We start from the raw sequence: 20300 nt of genomic DNA, 5'->3' as shown, positions 1-20300 counted from the left end.
GCTGCTGAGGAGGCAGGAGAGGCTCCCACCACCACCGCTCTACTGGCAGCCATCAGCCTAGCTTGTGGCTGAGCAGAGCTCCCCATGTGACAGTGCCCTGACCACCAGAGGGCAGCTCCTGCATTGAGCGTCTGCCCCCTGGTGGTCAGTGTGTGTCATAGTGACCAGTCATTCCCAGTCTTTCTGCTGTTAGGGTCAGTTTGCATATTACCCTTTTACTATATAGGATAGAGGCCTGGTGCACGGGTGGGGGCTGGCTGGTTTGCCCTGAAGGGTGTCCTGGATCAGGGTGGGGGTCCCCACTGGGCTGCCTGGCCAGTCTGGGTGAGGGGCTGAGGGCCGTTTTCAGGCTGGCAGGAGACTGAAGCTCCCAAGCTCTCCTTTTTTCTTTTTTTTAAATTCTGGGATTTATTTACCTTTGATAGCTGTCACTGGAGCTGAGAGCCGGCTCCAACTTTGAGGCCTCCACTGCTGAAAGCAGGTATCTGGGGTTTGTTTAGCTTCTATAATTGCAACATTGTTGCTTAGAGTGCAGCTCAGAGCCCAGCAGTGGCAGGCAGGGAACCTTGGCTTCCTCCATCGCCGGGGCAACCAAGCCTCCTGTTTGCTTCAGCTGCGTGGCTGCCGGCCGCCATCTTGGTTGGCAGTTAATTTGCATATTGCCCTGATTAGCCAATGGGAAGCGTGTCAGAGGTACGGTTAATTACCCTATTTGTCTATTATTAGATAGGATAAAGTCCATTCATTTTTAACCCCTTCCTTGCAATTGGCCACTCAGTGGCAATTTCTTGCTTGCCTTGTCTAGGATGGTGGAATAGATTTGGGATATAATGGGATCGACCAAGTAGGATCTTTAAAATTTTTTTATCTTTACTGTTGAAAGTATTACAGATTCACCCCTTGTTTCCCCCTTTGACACCTTCCACCCCACTTCTGTCCCCTCCTCAGGCCTTCACCACACTATTGTCTGTGTACATGGGTTATGCATATATTCATATAAGTTATTTGGTTAATCTTTTCCTGCCCCACACCTCTTCCCTCTGAAATACATTAATCTGATGCATGCATCTATGCCTCTGGACTTATTTTGTTCATCAGTTTATTTTGTTCATTAGGTTCCACATATGCGTGAGATCAGGTGATACTTATCTTTCTCTGACTGCCTTATTTCACTTAGCATAATACTCTCCAGGTCCCTCCATGCTGTCTCAAAGGGTAAGAGATGCTTCTTTTTTACAGCTGCATAGTATTCCATGGTGTAAACATACTACAGTTTTTGTATTCATTCATTTACTGATGGACACTTGGGCTGTTTCCAGATCTTAACTATCATAAATAAAGCTTCTATGAACATAGGGGTGCATATGTTCTTTCTTATTGGTGTTTCAGGCTTCTTAGGATATACTTCTAGAAGTGGGATCACTGGGTCAAATGGCAGTTCCATTTTTAATTTTTTGAGGAAATTCCACACTGTTTTCCATAGTGGTTGTAACAGTCTGCATTCCCACTAACAATGTACAAGGGTTCCTTTTTCTCCACATCCTCACCAGCACTTGTTTGTTGATTTATTGATGATAGCTCTCTGACAGGTGTGAGGTGGTATTTTGTTATTGTTTTAATTTGTATCTCTCTGATGATTAGTGACATTGAGCATTTTTTCATGTCTCCTGGCCATCTGTATGTCCTCTTTGAAGAAGAATCTATTCAGGTCTTCCGCCCATTTTTTAAAAAATTGGACTGCTTATATTCCTTTTGTTGAATCATATGAGTACTTTATATATTTTGGAAATTAACCCCTTATCAGATGTATCATTGACAACTATGTTCTCCTATATAGTGGGTTCCAAAAACTTGTATGGAACCAAAAAAGACTCCTAATAGCCACAGCAATCTTTAGAAAGAAGAACAAAGTTGGAGGGATCACAATACCAAATACCAAACTATATTACAAAGCTATTATAATCAAAACAGTATGGTACTGTCATAAGAACAGGCATATATGCCGAAACCGGTTTGGCTCAGTGGATAGAGCGTCGGCCTGCAGACTGAAAGGTCCCAGGTTCGATTCTGGTCAAGGGCATGTATCTGGGTTGCGGGCACATCCCCAGTAGGAGATGTGCAGGAGGCAGCTGGTCGATGTTTCTCTCTCATCGATGTTTCTAACTCTCTATCTCTCTCCCTTCCTCTCTGTAAAAAATCAATAAAATATATTTTAAAAAATAAAAATAAAAAAGAACAGGCATATAGATCAATGGAATAGAATAGAGACCCCAGAAATAGACCCATGCCATTATGGCCAATTAATATGTGACAAACGAGGCAAGAGCATACAATGGAGTAAAGGGTGTCTCATTAATAATTGGTGCTGGAAAAATTGGACAGCTACATGCAAAAAAATTATACTAGACCACCAATGTACATCATACATACCAAATAAACTCAAAATGAATAAAAGACTTAAATGTAAGTCATGAAACCATGAAACTCTTAGAAGAAAACAGGCAGTAAAATCTCAGACATCTCACATAGAAAAATCTTCACCTAGGTCAAAAGAAATAAGAGAAAAAATAAACAAAGGTGACGCCATCAAACTAAGAAGCTTCTGGACAGCAAAAGAAACCATCATCAAAATGAAAAGGGAACTAACTGTACATTATCATGACTTTGGAATTAGGCTATGGCTTCTTGCATATGATACTAAGTGCCCAAGTGTCAAAAGAAAAAAAGAACAGATGAATGGGACGTTATAAAAATTAAAAACATTTTGTTTCAAAGGACATCATCAAGAAAATGAAAATATAATGTACAGAATGGGGGACATTATTTGCAAATCATGTATTTGTTAAGGTTGCATTATCCAGAATAAACAGAACACTTATAGGTCAATAGCAAAATGAATACCCAATTAAGAATCTGGAAAAAGTCATATAAATGGCCAACAAGTATATAAAAAGATGCTCAACATCATTAGTTATTAAGGAAATGCAAACCCCAAACACTATGAGATACCACTTTACACCCACTAGGATGACTATAATAAGAAAATTGCAAGTATTGGTAAGGATGTAGAAGAACTAGAATCATTATATATTGCTGTTGGAATGTAAAATGGTTAGCTGCTGTGAAAAACAAGTCTCGTAGTTCCTCAGAATGTTAAACATATAGTTACCATATTGGCCCAGCAATTCTATTCCTAAGTATATACACAAACCAAATGAAAATACATGTCCACACAAAATCTTGTACACTAATATTTAGAGCAGCATTATTCATAATAGCCGGAGTGGAAACAATCTAAATGTCTATCAACTAATAAATGGATACAACAAAATGTAGTATATCCATACAATGGGATATTATTAAGCCATAAAAAGGAATGAATTTCTGAGAAAAGCTACAACATGGATAAACCTTAAAAACATTATGCTAATGACAGAAGCCAGGCACAAAAGGCCAAATATTATATTTTATTTCTATAAAATGTTCAGAATAGCACATTAATAGAGAAAGAAAGATTACTGATAGCTAGAGGTTTGAACAAGGAGGAGGGAGTGAGTGCTAGTGGGTACAGGGTTTCTTCTTGTGCAGATGAAAATGCTCTGAAGTTAAATAGTGATGATTTGTACATAAACTGTGGCTATACTAAAAAATTGCTGAATTTTGCACTTTATAAAATAGCCTGGGAGGGGGGTGAGAGCAGGGAGGAGGGAGTCAATGGGGGAAATGGGGGACATCTGTAATACTATCAACAATAAAGACAAATAAAAAATAAAAGTCTGGATTTCATCATATCTGAATTTTATTTTTTACAAAAATTTAGAGAGCAACAATAGGTATCAGTTAATGCTGGGCTATCCAATACAGAAGCCAATAGTGATATGTAACTAATAAGCACCTGAAATGTGGCTCATCTGAATTACAATGTGTTTTAAGTGCAGAATACATATTTAATTTCAAATTAGGTAAACTATCTCATTAATAAATTTTAACCTTTTATTATTTTAACCTTTTTGAAATAATATTTGGATGAATTACTTTAAATAAAATACATTTTAAAAAATAAGTTCACCTTTTTAAATGTGGGTATGGAAATTTTAAACTTACGCATGTGGTTTACCTTTTTATTCTCATTGTATTTTTATAGGCCAGTGCTTGCTTAGAAGGATAATACATGAAACCCACCACAGTTTTCTTTGGTACACACATAGTTAACACTGGACCTTGTATTGACGTGGCTCACAGAAGGAGGCTTGTGAGGTCAGTTGGGAATATTGATTTCTGTAGTGGTGGATGGGATGCATGCAAAGGGGAGAACAGGAACAATGCTGATTTTTAATGGTAAAAAAAATAAAGAGAGCTAGGAATGCAAGATTACTTTTTTGTTTTATTTATTGGCTAAAATATAATTTGGGGAATCAAGGTTACTAGGACTAAAATATTTATGGCTGGACAACATATAGTGATCAGTAAGGAAATCTCTAAAACTCATGAATACATGTTATGCTTATACTGCTAAACCATGGGAGGCTATGCTTTGTTCAAAGAAACCAATTTCTTCTTCTCAGTGAAGTAGAGAGGGAAATAAAATGTTTGGCTACTACATTGAGTCCTTTCAGGCGTTTATGCCTCCTTGCAATTGATTTAGAAGTTTGCTGAGGAAATATTTTTATATCCTCTATGTCAGGTGCCTCGTAAGTAGAAAGCCTAGGGGTATAAAGGCTGTCCAGGGGTGTCCTGACCCAGGAGTAGGGTGTACTATTATATAAAGAAGACATAAAAGGCAAAAGTTGGTGAGTGTATCCCCAAGCTTTCAGAACCCACAGCACATTGCTTGGCAGACCACATGATTTAATGGACTATTGATGAAACAGAAGAAAACAAAAATACATTAAAAAATCTAAAATTTAAAGAAGTTGCTATTTAAGTACTGCATAGTAGGTAGATGTTGGTGAAGACATCTTTAGCCTTCAAAATCCACATGGGTTCACCTTGGCTTAGGGGCTATTGTTTAAATAAAAGAGGAAAACAACAGTACATTTCAAATACTAGAAAAAGGGCCACCATGCTTGTGTGTAGTTCTAAGACACATAACAGAAGATTAATAGTTCACATGGCTTCAGGAAGTTAGTAGTAGATGGGGTTGGCAAAAAAAAGTGGGTAAGGCAAAAATGCCCACTGTTTTGTGAAAAGAGAGCCAAAATGCCAACAGCCTCCTGCAAAGGCAAGCTTCCACATAGAAGGGTCTGGAGGTTTGACTTATGTTTTGGGGATGCAGTATTCGCAGATTAAAACATGTATGGCAGCAAAATTTGAAAATTTGAAGCCACCTGAAAAATGGATGTTTCCTATTGTCTCTAGTTAACTGCAAAGTAATATTTTTTATAAGATAGCAATTCTTTCCTTTTACTATTTAAGGAAGATTTTTTTTCAAAAAAGGTGAGGATGCTGCTATAGGGAACCATCCCTGTCATTTATATCTTCTAAAGAAGGGTCAACCCTGCTTGATCCAGCGGACCAACCTATCTTTCTGTTTGAGGGTATCTCTAAAGAGACACGCTAGGAAAAAAATCAATCTTTCATTTTAAAAGAAAAAATTAGAAAGAAGGGGCTGGTTGGGGGTTATGACACTCAAACTTACCAGTCATTTATATCCACATATGAATGATCTTTTGTTTATTGAAGACAAGTTTTTATTTTTTAATGTTTGGGGGAAATGCTTGAAATAAAAGCCTGGTGTTGAAAAGAGAAAGAGTATGACAGTCTTGAGGCAGAGGAAGGTCATCTTTACCAGACTGGAAAGGACAGCATGTGCTTCTATTTTAGGATTATAGGAAACTGTGGTATCAGTGAGGACATTTCTAAAGAGGCAATGAAGAAAAAACAACGAAGCCCCCGCCTACATATCCTATCCCATACACAGGAAAAAACACTCCAAGGGCCTCTCATATACAGCCCTTCAGTCATGTGAGAGACTTGCACATTTTTTGTGGACGTGTGTGTGTGTGTGTGTGTGTGTGTGTGTGTGTGTGTTTCATTTGAGACAAGGCTAGGAGGAGTGTGATCTAAGCAGACAGTAAAAGTAGCAAGAGAAAAAGAAAGAGGAATGAAGAGTGAGGAAAGGCTGTTGCTTAGAGGCTCACTCTGGGAACAGCAAATCATTGTTAATTACAGAACTTTGAGGCATTGGACAGGGAGTCTCCAAGCTGCTGCGATGCCCCACCATGTTTATACCTTGGCTGACTCCCAAGACTTAAGGGCTCTTCTCTAAATGGGAGAAAACAAACACAAGTTTCCAAAAGTGAAGACAACCAAGAAATGTCCCTTTAACGGATAATGCTTGAGAACCATCACACTTTTTTTTTATGCGAGGATACTAAATAGAAGATTTTTTGGCTTAAGTGGCTCAAGAAAAAGACCTTGTGGGTTCATCAGGGAAACTGTTTCCTGAAGTCGTGGTGAAGTACAAGAAATGTCAATCAAGAAACTGGCTTCTAGTGAATCATCGAGATGAAGGCAAAGGGCCTTTTGGAAAGGTAAGCTTCCTGCTTAGGGTGTCCATGGGCTAGAACCAACGTCAGGGGATCAATGGGCTCTAATTATAAAAGGGGCAGAATATGTACCCATGTTTTCTTCAGCTAACATAAGGTGTTGTCCTCCATTAAAAGATAAAAATCATTTCCTCCAACAAAGAAAGGAAAATAAAACAGAAATGCAAGTAAAAAAAAATAGGAGACTATCACACCCAAAACTATCAGTTATTGATTCTTTCATCTGACAATTTTAATTTCTGGAGTCTAAGTTGTTGTTTACAAGGGGCAAAACTCAGGGTAAGGTGCTGGCAACAGGTAAGCTCAAAAGGGAGAAGGCTGCCCACAGTAAAGTTGGCTTGTTCAATGTGATTTACGCTGAGCAACCATAGCACCACAGGGCACCTACCTTCAACTGCCAAGGGGGGAAAACAAACAACAGAAACAAATATAAAGGAAACACAAAGCATAAAAAAGAGAAAGGATCTAAAATATACTTTAAAAAAATTCCATCCATTTAGGATGAGAATGTATGAAGCCCACCAATCTTGGGTGTGGTAGGGTTCCAGGGCATGCATTTATGGCTCAAGTGATTTAAGAGGCCTTGGAATAGGGTGTCAGTCAACATCACTGTGTTCCCCACACCAAGCAGATGGGGAGTACATGTCATCGCCTAGCATGATGTGTGACTGTTCTGCACCTTCTTATTGCCTCCTGAGCTTCACTTCCCTGATAATTGTCTTCATCTATACTTTTTGGCTATCATTCCGCCTCACAGGTCTACATTAGGCTCTGCCAGATCAGTTAAGCCTGATTTGTGTGAGTAAAGTGAAGAATATTTCTATGTACCTGCTGCCTATGTCCCTCAATCAGAGGGGTAAAGGAAGACAATGGGGGAGCTTCCCACAATAAGTCCATGGGATAGCTCTGCTGGCCATCTCATTTTTCTATGAAAAAGTCATGAGCCTCATTGTCCTTTCCTACCCTCTGTACCAAATCAGTTCTCCCGACTGACCACACTCATGCCACATTTTCCCAGCAACTTGGAACCTTGTCACTCTTTGGTGGAATTTCTTTACCAGTCAGTGTTGCCCTAGCAACATCCAGGCCTCTCTCTCAGGTTCCTCTGGCCTACTATGCTCATGGTGAGAGATCTGTTTTTTCTATCTTCTGATGGAGGCTAGGGGCTTCCATTGAGATCCTGGACTGGTGGAGAAGTAAGGAAAACCAGTACAAAATACTACTGAATTACACAACGACCTCCTCTCTGTATTCTTTAAACTGATCTTAGCCTCCAAAGCACTCTCACTGTAGCCTAGATCTCAGGCATGCCTCTTCCCAGCATCTCAACTGAAAAGTTGTGGCCATGGCTCCTTGAGGCTCCTTGTACATTATCTAGAATTTGTGTATCCAACCACATGTGTGCCCAGAAGGGAGAATTGTCCTGAAACAGTCAGAAGGCTGGACCCAGGGAGTAGCAATGCACTGTTATTATTTATTTATTTATTTATTGTCACTTGAAGATATTTTTTTTCCATTGATTTTTAGAGTGGAAGGGAGGGGGAAGGAGAGAAAGAGAGAGAGACAGTAATAGGAGAGAGCCACATTGATTGGTTGCCTCCCGCACACACTCCTACCATAGCTGGGCATTGAACCTGCAACCCAGATACATGCCCTTGAGTGGGAATCGAACCCATAGCCCATTTGGTGTATGGGATAATGCTCTCGCCACTGAGCACACTGGGCAGGGCACAATGCACTATTATTATTATTTTTTAATTCTTTATTGATTAAGGTGTTATATATGTCTCCTTTTTCCCCCATTGTCCCCCAGCACATGCCCTCACCTCCCTTGTGTCTGTGTCCATTGGTTATGCTTATAATGCACTATTATTTAAAGATAACAGAACAAGTAGATGTTGATGAGGGAGAAACTTTCATGACTAACAGGTTTTCACCTTGACCAACCACATGACTGAAGTCCTGCTGTTGAAAGAGAAGTTTTAAAAAGTATATAATATGAAAAATATAGTAAGTAACTATTAGTATCCTTTAATGGGATAACCGCTGAAGGCCACCATTCCTTTGTGTGGTGCCAGGATACTTAGAATAAGACTTTATAACTTAAGTGGATAATGAAGTGAGAATACAAATTTTTGTGTTGGGGCAAGGAAGAGGTCTGCCAAAGGTCTGGCTTCCAGTCAATAAAAAAAGCCAAAATGCAGAGAGCCTCTTGGAAAGGCAAACTCCTTGTTTAGAGGGTTCCTTGGCCAGGCCTGAAGTTAGGGTTCAAGAAGGAGCAGAATGCTCAGATTAAAACACTTAGGGCTCCAGCCAGGTTGGCGTTGCTCAGTGGTTGAGCATCGACCTATGAGCCAGGAGGTCACGGTTCAATTCACGGTCAGGGCACGTGCCCGGGTTGCAGGCTCCATCCCCAGTGTGGGGCGTGCAGGAGGCAGCCGATTGATGATTCTCTCTCATCGTTCATGTTTCTATCTCTCTCTCCCTCTCCTTTCCTCTCTAAAATCAACAAAAATATATATTAAACACACACACACACACACACACACACACACCCCAAAACAAGACACTTAGGGCTCCGGAATATGCAGTCATCCATGAGAAAATGTTTAGGACTTCATAAGGAAATATGTCTAATGCATGATGCACACTTGTAGCCAACGACATGTTAGCATTCTTTGTTTTAAATAAAGATAAGAATCTGTCCCTTTCCCAAAAAGTGGAAAAATGAAAGAAGGGGAGTCTACCACATTGAGACTTCCAAGTTGTACATACTTTACATTGCAAAGCCCAAGAGTGCCAAGTCTGTCCCAAGGAGTGTCCCTTGGCCTGACCCAGGGAGCAGAATGCGCTATTACTTAAAGATTAAAGATCTGGTTAGAAAGTCTTTAAGTTTTTAGGACCCAAAGGGATTCACCTTGACTGATAAAACAAAGGAGATATTTTTTAAATAAAAGAAAAGAAACATTTTTAAAACTATATAAAATGGCAACAGAAAGTATTGATGCCAGGGAACACTCATGAAGTCTACCACTCCTTTGTGTAATGCCAGGACCTGTCTGAGAAAATATTATAGATTGACTGTCTAATATGGTGAGGCCTGAGGAATCTCTCAGAATACTGTGAATCAGGGGGAGGGGGTAAAATGAAGAAGCTATCCAAGAGCCTGGCAATATTGAAGACACAGAAGGTCTCCTGGTTGAGCAGCTGGCCTAGAATAGGCAGTAAGTGGTAAGGAAGTCGCTTAGCCTTAACCTATCTGACCTGTTCTGAATGCTTGCTTTAGCAAAGCTGAAGTGATCATCCTCTGTTAAAAGATAAATAATAGCTTCCTCACACTAAAAAAGGAAAATAAAGAAAGTAATTAGCAAACAAACACTGCATATCATTAAAAAGTCACTAAAATGGGGGCTACCACACTGGAACCTACCAAAGATGTTTTTATTTCCTGATAATGTCATTTGTTTTTGTGTCTGTTTGTCTCTTGTGAAAAGCTACCAATTGTTTATTTTCAGTGATACAATATTTTTTGAGAGCTTCCTTTGTTCCCAAGGGGAAACATTGGAAAACATTCCCTACCCCTGCCCAAAGGAAAAAACAAAACAAAACAAAAATAAAATAACAAAATAAATGGCAATAAGAAAAGCCAGAGGGAAAACCAGGGGCTTATACACACAATAAACCCTACACTTTGTATAAACTCTACACTTTGTTTACTTGATGTATATATTGAAAGGGTCATTTTTATAGAAATTGCTTGAAGAAATAAAAAGAACACCTGGAGACTGGGCATTTGGGAATCCCACAAAGGGGAAAATCAGGTTATATGCATCAAGGATCAGCTGCCCTTTTGGGAAACATGAAGAAAAGCTGATGCAAGACTCAGTTAAAGATACAGTCCTTCTGTGAGTCAAAAATGCGATTGTCATCTCTTTTTCTGGGCTAAATTGGAAGCTCTGAAAAGGCAGTGGTTGCTTTGAATAACATCCCATGTTTTAATGATTTTTAGCCAAGTTTAGACCAGATGACCTTCAGGACAATTGGCCCACTAATCAGCAGGATGCCTCATGATTATTTGATGTCATTCAGCTCTCTATTTTCACACAAAACTCTATTATTAGCCTTATTTCTATCAAAGAGCCACAGGAACAAAGCCAGCTATGGCCAACCTGAATATTTGCATTTACAGGAAGACGCTCTTCTGAAAAGAAGGAAGTCAGTGAGAACTGAAGCTGGCTGTGGTGGGGAGATGAAAGTGGAAGTGCCTGTCACTGGTAGAATGATAGCTGCAGCAGTGAGCTTTATTGCCACTGCCCTGGCTTGTGAGTGGCCTTCCCTACAGGCAGTGTTCTCAGAGATTACTTTGAAGTATCCCACTCAAAATAATTGCCCTGGAGCAGCTGTGGAACACAAGCACTCAGATATAAGCAACAAGGTTCATTCTAAAAGCAGACTGTTATATTAGTTCAGAGGACCTGATTTTCAGATAAGCTGATTACAGATCTAGCAAGAGTACTTATTTTATAAATTCCCTTCCCTATCCTCACAGAAAATACTTCAAAGACCTACACTAGCCTAGACCTCCACCAGCCTTGAGTACAGCCAACTCGGGATTTTAAGGTCACAGAGAACTCTTGGAAAAAGATGAGATGAAGGAGGTTTAAAGGTTTGAGAGTCCATTAAGCTCCATTCCAGTTCAGTAGTGAGAAATATCAAAGACTCTTAAAAAAGGACTTGAGTTTTTGAAGCACCTTCTCATTGGTCAGAAGTGGTTGCGTAGATTCTCTGATATTCTACAAACCTCATTCTCTGAGGGTGCCAGACACACCCCTGGGTGGCATAGAACCTGTCCATTAGTACACTGAATTTACAGGAAACATAATAAAATACCTTAATATACATACCTAACTTCTAGAACAGCGGTTCTCAACCTGTGGGTCGCGACCCCTTTGGCAGTCGAACGACCCTTTCACAGGGGTCGCCTAAGACCATCCTGCATATCAGATATTTACATTATGATTCATAACAGCAGCAACATTACAGTTATGAAGTAGCAATGAAAATAATTTTATGGTTGGGTCACAACATGAGGAACTGTATTTAAAGGGCCAGAAGGTTGAGAACCACTGTTCTAGAAGGAACTCAGGCACCTTCTCTTACTCCACAAGAGGGGAGCACCACAGAGCCAGAGGGAGACAGTACAATGTGGGGGGCTAAAAGTAAGAGCTCTGCTGCACATTGTAAGCAAAGGAGAGCAGGGATAGCTATACTAATATCAGACAAAATAGACTTTAAGTAAAAAAAAAACTGTCACAAAAGACAAAGAAGAAAATTGTATAATGATAAAAGGATCAATTCAATAAGAATATATAGTAATTATAAATATTTGTGCAGCAAAGCTCAGAGCTCCTAAATGTATGAAGTAAATTTTGACAGAATTGGAGTTAGACATAGAGAACAAAACAATAATAGTAGGAGATTTCCATATACCACTTTAATAATAGGTAGAACAAACAGACAGAAAATGAATAAGGAAATAGAAGACTTGAATGATACCATAGATTAATTGGACTATTAGACATACATAGAAAACTTTACCAAACAACAGCATAATATACTTTTTTCTAATGGAACACATGGAACATTCTCCAGGATAGACCATATGTTAGGCCACAAAACTAGTCTTAATAATCAAGAAGATTGAAATCATACGAAGTATTTTTTCCAGTCACAATATAATGAAACTAGAAATCAATAGCTAAAGGAAACCTGGAAGATCCACAAATATGTGGAAATAAAACATTCTTAAATGAACAATAGGTCAAAAAAGAAGTCACAAGGGAAATTAGAAAATACTTTGAGACAAATGAAACACAATATACCAAAACTTATGTGATGCAGTAAAAGCAGTGCCAAGAGGGAAGTTTATAGCTATAACAGTGTACATAAAAAAGGGAGAAAGATTGCAAATCAACACTCTAACTATATCTCAAGAAATAGAAAAACAAGAATAAACTAAACCAAAATCTAACAGAAAGAAGGAAAAATAATAAAAATTGTAGCAGGGATGAACAAAATAGAGAATAGAAAACTAAAAAGAAAATATATGAAACAACAAGTTTGGTTGTTGTTGTTTTTTAAAAAAATATATTTTTATTGATTTCAGAGAGGCAGAGAGAGGGAGAGAGAGATAGACATCAATGATGAGAATCACTGATAGGCTGTCTTCTCTCCCCCCTCCCCACTGGGGATCTAGCCCACAACCCGGGCATGTGCCTTTGACCAGAATCAAAACTGGGACCCTTTAGTCCACAGGCCAATGCTCTATCTACTGAGCCAAATCAGTTAGGGCAAAAATTTGTTTTTTGGAAAAATAAAGAGAATTGACAAACCCTTAGCTAGATCAACTAAAAAACAAAGAGAAAAAGTTTAAATAAGAAAAATCTGAAATGAAAGAGTGAACTTTACAAGTGATACTATAGATATGAAACAGGTTTATAAGATAATCTAATCTAATAAAAGGGTAATATGCAAGTTAACCATCACTATGCCACAAAGATGGCGGTGCCCATAGCAGCCAGGGCGGGATGCTGGTGTCATCGCCCCGGTGATGAGGCCAGCGTCCCATGCCTTGGCCGTGGAGGGAGGGAGGGTGTCTGGGCAGACAGCACACCCCCAACCCAGCGGACACAATGCAGGGAGGCCTCTGCACGTGAGCTGCAGAGGAAACACCTTTTCTGACCGCTCATTGGTTAAGCTCCCTGTACGCTGCCACTAGCAATGTTCTTGGTAACTTGGGTAATAAGAATCCAAGAAGGTGATCTAGGGTTTTTCCACCTCACTCCTGGAGGGACAAAATAAGGTCCACTGCTGGAGGGGCTAAGAAATGTCATATACTGCCCTAGCCGGTTTGGCTCAGTGGATAGAGCCTCAGCCTGCTGACCACAGGTTACAGGTTTGATTCTGATCAAGGGCATATACCTAGGTTGCGGGCTCCTCCCTGGCCAGGGCCCAGGTCAGGGCTCATGCAGGAGGCAACCAGTTGAAGTGTCCCTCTCACATTGATGTTTCTCTCTGTCTTTCCCTCTCTCTTCCAAGCTCTCTAAAAATCAATGGAAACATATCCTCAGGTGAGGATAAAAGAAAAAAAGAAAAAGAAAGAAATGTCATATCCTATGAAAGACACATCTTGAAAATGCCTAAAGAAAGTTGTCATTTTTTCGTGGTGAAGGGACTGGAGTCCGTGTTGATGAAAACACCTTGGCGGCTGTGGTGGCTGGCAGTGGCAGCAGCAGTGGGGTGATGGGGCTGGCACCTTCCCTGATCAGCCTGGTCACCTCCTGCAGAGGGAGGCCATAATGTCCTAAACCATCAGTAGGACATCCCCTGAAGGCTCCCAGTCTGTGAGAGGGGGCAGGCTGGGCTGAGGGACCCCCACCCAGTGCACAAATTTCGTGCACTGGGCCTCTAGTACTTTAATAAAAATGTTAAGCTTGATGTAGTCCCATTTGTCAATTTTAGCAAAAGTAAAAAAAACAAACAAAAAACATTATCCTAAATTTCATATGGGATTTCAAGGAATTCCAAAATAACCAAAACAATTTTGGAAACAAAGAACACATTTAAAGGTTTCACACTTTCTGATTTCAAAACATATTACAAAGCTACAGCAATTAAAACAGTGTGGTACTGGCAAAGAGACAGACAAATAGACAAATTGAATATAATAGAGAACCTAGAAATACACCCTCAAGTGTATGGTAAAATGATCTTCGACAAGGGTGCCAAGACCACTTACTGGGGACTGCTCTTCAACAAGTTTTATTAGAAAAACTGGATATCAGCGTGTAAAAAATGAAGTTGGACCTTTATTTCACACTATATACAAAAATTAATTTCAAAATGTATCAAAGACCTAAACATAAGACCTCAAACTCTAAAACTTTTAGAATAAAACATAGGGGGAAAGCTTCATGACATTGGACTTGGCAATTATTTTTTGTATATGACACTAAGAGCATAGACAAAAAAAGCAAAAATAGACAAGTGAGACTTAATCATACTAAACAACTTTTGAACATCAAAGATAAAAAACAGAGTGAAAAGATAACCTATAGAGGGAGAAAATATTTGCAAGTCATTTATCTGATTAGGGATTAAAATTCATAATACATAATAAGCTCCTACAATTCAACAATAAAAATCAAAAAACCCAATTGAAAAAATGGACAAAAGACCTGAATAGGCACTACTCCAATAATGATATACAAATAGCCTACAAACCTATAAAAAGATGGTCAGCATCACTAATTATCAGAGAAATACAAATCAAACCACAATGAGATATCACCTCATACTAATGAGGATGGCAGCTATAAAAAAATAATAATAAGTGTGGACAAGGATGTGAAGAAATAGTAACCCTTTGAGCACTGCTGATGGGACTGTAAAATGGTGTAACCACTATAGAAAACAGTATGGCATTTCCTCCACAAATTAAAAATTAAAATACCGTATGATTTAACAACCTTACTTCTGGTTATATAACCAGAAGATTTGATAGCAAGGCTTCAAAAAGATATTTCCATATCCATGTTCATAACACTATTCACAATAGTCACAAAGTGGAGATAACCCAAAAGTCCATCTATATATATAAAAGGCTAATATGCAAAGTGTCCCCTCGGGAGTTCGACCAGGAGACCGGGAGTTCGATCATTCCCTACGATATATGCTGACCATCAGGGGGCAGCACGGAACATGGCAGGTGACCAGCAGCAGCTGAAGGAGCGAGGGAAGGAGGAGGCGGGGAGGTGGGGAGGAAGGGAACCTGTTCGGCCCAGATTGCCGGCCAGGCCTAGGGACCCTACCCATGCAAGACTTTTGTGCACCAGGCCTTGAGTTGACAAATGAATGGATAAGCAAAATGTGGTATATACATTGCTATAGATGAAATTCATTTGTTAAATTCTATCATATATGCCCCCAAATTCATATTTTACATTCTAACTTCCAATGAGATGGTATTAGGGATGGATCCTTTGGAAAATTAGATGATGAGGTGAAGCACTTATGAATGGGATTAGTGCCATTATAAAAGAGACTCCAGAGAGTTCCCTTACCCCTTCTGCCATGTGAGGACACAGGCAGTACATGGCCATCTATGAACCAGAAAGAAGGTCCTCACCAGACACAGAAACTCTGCTGGTACCTTGATATAGGACTTCCCAGCCTTTAGAACTGCTAAAAATAAATTTATGTTGTTTAAGACATCTAATTTATGATATTTTGTTATAGCAGCCTGAAGACATACATACAACAGAATATTATTCAGCCTTAAAAAAGAAATTCTGTCACATGCTACAACATGAATGAAATAAACAGACATTATGTTAAGTGGAATAAGCTAGTTATAAAAAAGACAAATACTGTATGAATATACTGACATGAGGTATCTAAACTAGTCAAATTCATATAAACAGAAAGTAGAGTGATGGTTAACAGAGGCTAAGGGAGGAGACAAGGGAATATTTATGTTTAATCATTTTAGAGCTTCAGTTATACAAGATGAAAAAGTTCTGGAGATCTTTTGCACAACAATGTGAATATACTCAACACTGTAGAACTGTACACTTAGAAATGGTTAAGATGGTAATTTTCTTATGTGTGTTTTCCACAAAAAAAAATTTTAAAAATTAAGGGCACTGAGATCTGATGACTGAAATTGGACATTGTTCGGTGTCAGTATTTTTTTTAAAGTTGTTAATCTTTTATTTTTACTTTTTTTCATATAATTTAAAAAGTGATCCCCCAATATTTCAAGTACCCACTTGGCACCAGACATAGTTATTACAATATTATTGAATATATGCCATACGCTGTACTTTACATCCCCATAACTATTTACAACTACCAATCTGTACTTTTCAATCCTTTCACATATTCTACCTAGTCACCCAACTCCTCTCCCATCTGGCAACCATACATCTGTTCTCTGTATCTATTAGTTATTTTCAATTTTGTTTGGTTGTTTATATTGCTCCTTAGATTCCACATGTAAGTGAAATCATATGGTATTTGTTTTTCTTGGACTGACTTATTTCACTTAGCATATTACTCTTTAGGTCCATCTATGTTGTTGTAAATGGTAAGATTTCATTCTTTTTTATGGATGAGTAATATCCCATTGCATTTATGTACTACATTATCTTTATCCAATCATTCTTTGATGGGTTGCTTCCATATTTCACTATTGTAAATAATGCTGTAATGAACATAGATCGGATACATATATTTTTTCAAATTAATATTTTGTGTTTCTTTGGATATATACCCAGAAGTTTAATTCCTGGATCATAAGACAGTTATATTTAAAATTATTTTTAGGAACCTCCATACTGTTTTCCATAGTGGCTGCATCAAACTGCATTCCCACTAACTGCACAAGGGTTCCCTTTTCTCTATGTCCTCACCAACACTTGTTGTTTGTTCATTTGTTGATGACAGGCATTCTGACATCTGTGAGGTGATATCTTATTGTGGTCTTAATTTGTATTTCTCTAATGATTAGTGATGTTGAGCATCTTTTCATATGTCTATTGGCCATCTGTACGACCTCTTTGGAAAAGTGTCTGTTCAGGTCCTTTGCCCATTTTTAATTGGATTATTTATTTATTTGGTGTTGAATTGTATGAGTTCCTTATAAATTTTGGATATTAAGTTCTTATCAGATGTATCATTGGCAAATATGTTCTTGCATTCAGTAGGTTGTCTTTTCATTTTGTTGATGGGTTTCTTTTGTTCCCCTTCTCTGAGCAGGTATATCAGAAAAAAATAGTACTAAGAATACTGTCTGAGATTTTACTGCCTATGTTTTCTTCGAGTAGTTTTATGGTTTTGAGTATAACATTTAAATATTTAATCAATTTTGAGTTTATTCTTGTGTATTGTGTAAGAAGGTGGTCTAGTTTCATTTTTTTGCATATCTCTGTCCAATTTTCCCAACACCATTTATTGAATAGACTGTCTTTACCCCATTGTATATCATTTGTCAAATATTAATTGACCATATTGGTATGGGTTTATTTCTGGGCTCTCTGTTCTGTTTCATTGATCTATATGTCTGTTTTTATGCCAGTACCATGCTGTTTTTTATTATTATGGCCATAGTATAGCTTGATATCAGGTAGCGTGATTCCTTCAACTTTGTTCTTCTTTCTCAATATTGCCATGGCTATTTGGGGTCTTTTGTGGTTCCATATAAAATTTTGAATTATTTGTTCTAGTTCTGTGAAATACTCGACTTCAGTATTTTTTTTGAGCTGAGAAATCTAGGACAAGTTTGTTATAGCCATTTTTCAGTTCTTCCAATTATAAAAAGTGGATGATAACATAGTAGCTACTACACAGGGTTATTATCAGGATCAAATTAGATAATCTCTGTAAAAGCACTTACCACAGTGCTTACTAGATAGTAAGTACCAGTATTTGTTAGCAATAATTGCTAGCTAAGGACACCTTCAGGCTACAGTTTTGAGTAAAGGTTTTCATATGATAAGTGAAACAAAGCTTAGATGGCCACACACTCTTGCTCTCTTTTCTCACAGACCTCAGGTAGGTCAGAGAAGCAGCATCCTGAAAGTATACAGAGAGGACTTTTTTGTTATCATCTCTAAAGCAGTCAGCTACATAAGCGGTTAACCAAAGTTGTCCATTAAATTCACCAAAAAAAAGGTGTGAAGAGCATACCACTAACTTCTAGAAGGATTTCAGAGCTCCCTCTCCTCACTCAATAAAAGAGGAGCACTCCTGGGACTTTGAGGAGACAGGGCAGTATGATAATGTGCTTCAGAGCAAGTTTAGATTGACAGAACTTGAGTACTCCTTATTTTTTATAAAATCTTAGGCAAGGGTTTGACCCAGTTTTGCCTCAGATTCCTCAATTTATAAATTGGGCATTTTAATATCCTCACTGGAATATTGTGTGGATCAAATGAGACAACCTATGTGAATTCAGTTAGCATAATGCCTGGCACAGAATAAGCATGTAATAAATGTAGCTGTTAATGTTAACTAACGTGATCCTAGGGCCACATTTCTGGAGAGTAGAGGTTTACTAGTAGATGTCATGCAGGAAGCTATCAAACTTCCATGTCCTTGGAAGCTTACTGTATCCTCTCTCTATTACTCATTTGATTCCGTTGATGTCTCTGGAATATTTAGTGGGAGTTGGGAGGAAGCTTCCACCCTGAATGAGACTAGGGAGGGTAATTGGACTAGCCTTGCTCTAGATACAAGGACATTTTATTTCTCCCCCAATTGTTTTAGGGCTGTGTGTTCTTGATTTTAGAGTAGTAATTTCTAAAAGGAAAGAAAAAGGCTTGGGCCTAGTGCTGTGGTCGGCAAACTCATTAGTCAACAGAGCCAAGTATCAACAGTACAACGATTGAAATTTCTTTTGAGAGCCAAATTTTTTAAACTTAAACTATATAGGTAGGTACATTGTTATTAGCTTAATTAGGGTACTCCTAAGGCTTAGGAAGAGCCACACTCAAGGGGCCAAAGAGCCGCATGTGGCTCATGAGCCGCATATGGCTCGTGAGCCGCAGTTTGCCGACCACTGGCCTAGTGCAAAGAGGCCAAGGAAGCTGCTCACTGTATGTTCAAAATTATGAGCCTTAGATCTACATGGAATCTTAGGTGGATGGCATCCTTAGGCGATTTCTATGTCTGCCCCTTCACTATTCTCCTATAACATTAACCTGCTGTTTGTGATAACAGCTTATTATGGAGATACTAGTGGCCCGGTGCATGAAATTCATGCACATTAAAAGGGAATTAATTAGAGGAAATATTTTAATATTGCTATTTGCCCTTTCTCTATAATAGATGTGTCAGAGATGAAAGAAAATTAGTAAAATGTATGTGAAAATCTTCCTCCTATACGAGTCTGGGGTGTGCTGCAGGACCCAGAGTCAAGTCCTTGCCCACCTGCACACTCCTTGAAATCACACGAGACCCAGACCCGGCTGGTCCCACCCGCATTGGGTGAGATACAGACCTGGCTGGCCCCACCCCCATCAAGCCCCACCAGGTGGGGGGGCGCAGCCTCAGGTTCCCTGGCCTAGTGCCAGGTTGGGGGCGCAGCCTCAGATCCCCCAGCCTGGCACCAGGCAGGGGGCACAGCCTCAGGACCACATCAAGCCCTGCTGGGTAGGGGGTGCAGCTTCAGGGCCTCTGTCAAGCCCTGCTGGGTGGGGGGGCACAGCCTCAGGTCCCCCAGTGCATCCTCAGGTCACCCAGCCTGGCACCATGGCGGGGGTGCGGTCTGAGGCTCTCCAGCCAGGGCTGGAGTGGGGGGCATGTCTTGAGGTCCCCCATCAAGCCCCACAAGGCAAGAGGCATGGCCTGAGGTCCCCCAGCCTGGTGCTGAGACGGGGGTCATGGCGTGAGGTCCCTTGGCCCAGGCCTGGGTGGGGGATGTGCCTTGAGGTCCCCTGGGCGGGGAGTGTGGCCTGAGGTTCCCCGGCCTGGTGTCGAGCGTGGCTTCAGGTCCCCCAGCCTGGTGCAGGGTGGGGGGTGCAGCCACATGTCCCCCAGCCCAGAGCTGTGGCAGGGGGCACAGTCTGAGGTCCCCTGGCCTGGGCCGGGGCGGGGGGCATGCCTTGACATCCCCTGTCAAGCCCTGCCGGGTTGGGTGTGTGGCTTCTTTTCCCCCCTACCCCCCCCCCCCCCCCCCCCGGCCCCCACCCC

The 20300-nt window shown here is 39.9% G+C and overlaps 1 protein-coding gene across 2 annotated transcripts in view; it reads left to right on the top strand.

The window, feature by feature from the left end:
- Window positions 1-6150: 6150 nt before the first annotated feature.
- LHFPL1 (lipoma HMGIC fusion partner-like 1) overlaps window positions 6151-20300 on the top strand; it is a 106014-nt gene continuing 91864 nt past the window's right edge. For both annotated transcript variants that reach the window (XM_014533385.1, XM_014533383.1), the window contains exon 1: window positions 6151-6533. The gene's annotated coding sequence lies outside the window, so the exon portion shown is untranslated. The remainder of the gene's footprint in view (window positions 6534-20300) is intronic.

Source organism: Myotis brandtii, unplaced genomic scaffold (genome assembly GCF_000412655.1).
Source record: "Myotis brandtii unplaced genomic scaffold, ASM41265v1 scaffold973, whole genome shotgun sequence".
Lineage (NCBI taxonomy): Eukaryota > Metazoa > Chordata > Mammalia > Chiroptera > Vespertilionidae > Myotis > Myotis brandtii.
This window is presented reverse-complemented; position numbering and strand designations above follow the sequence as displayed.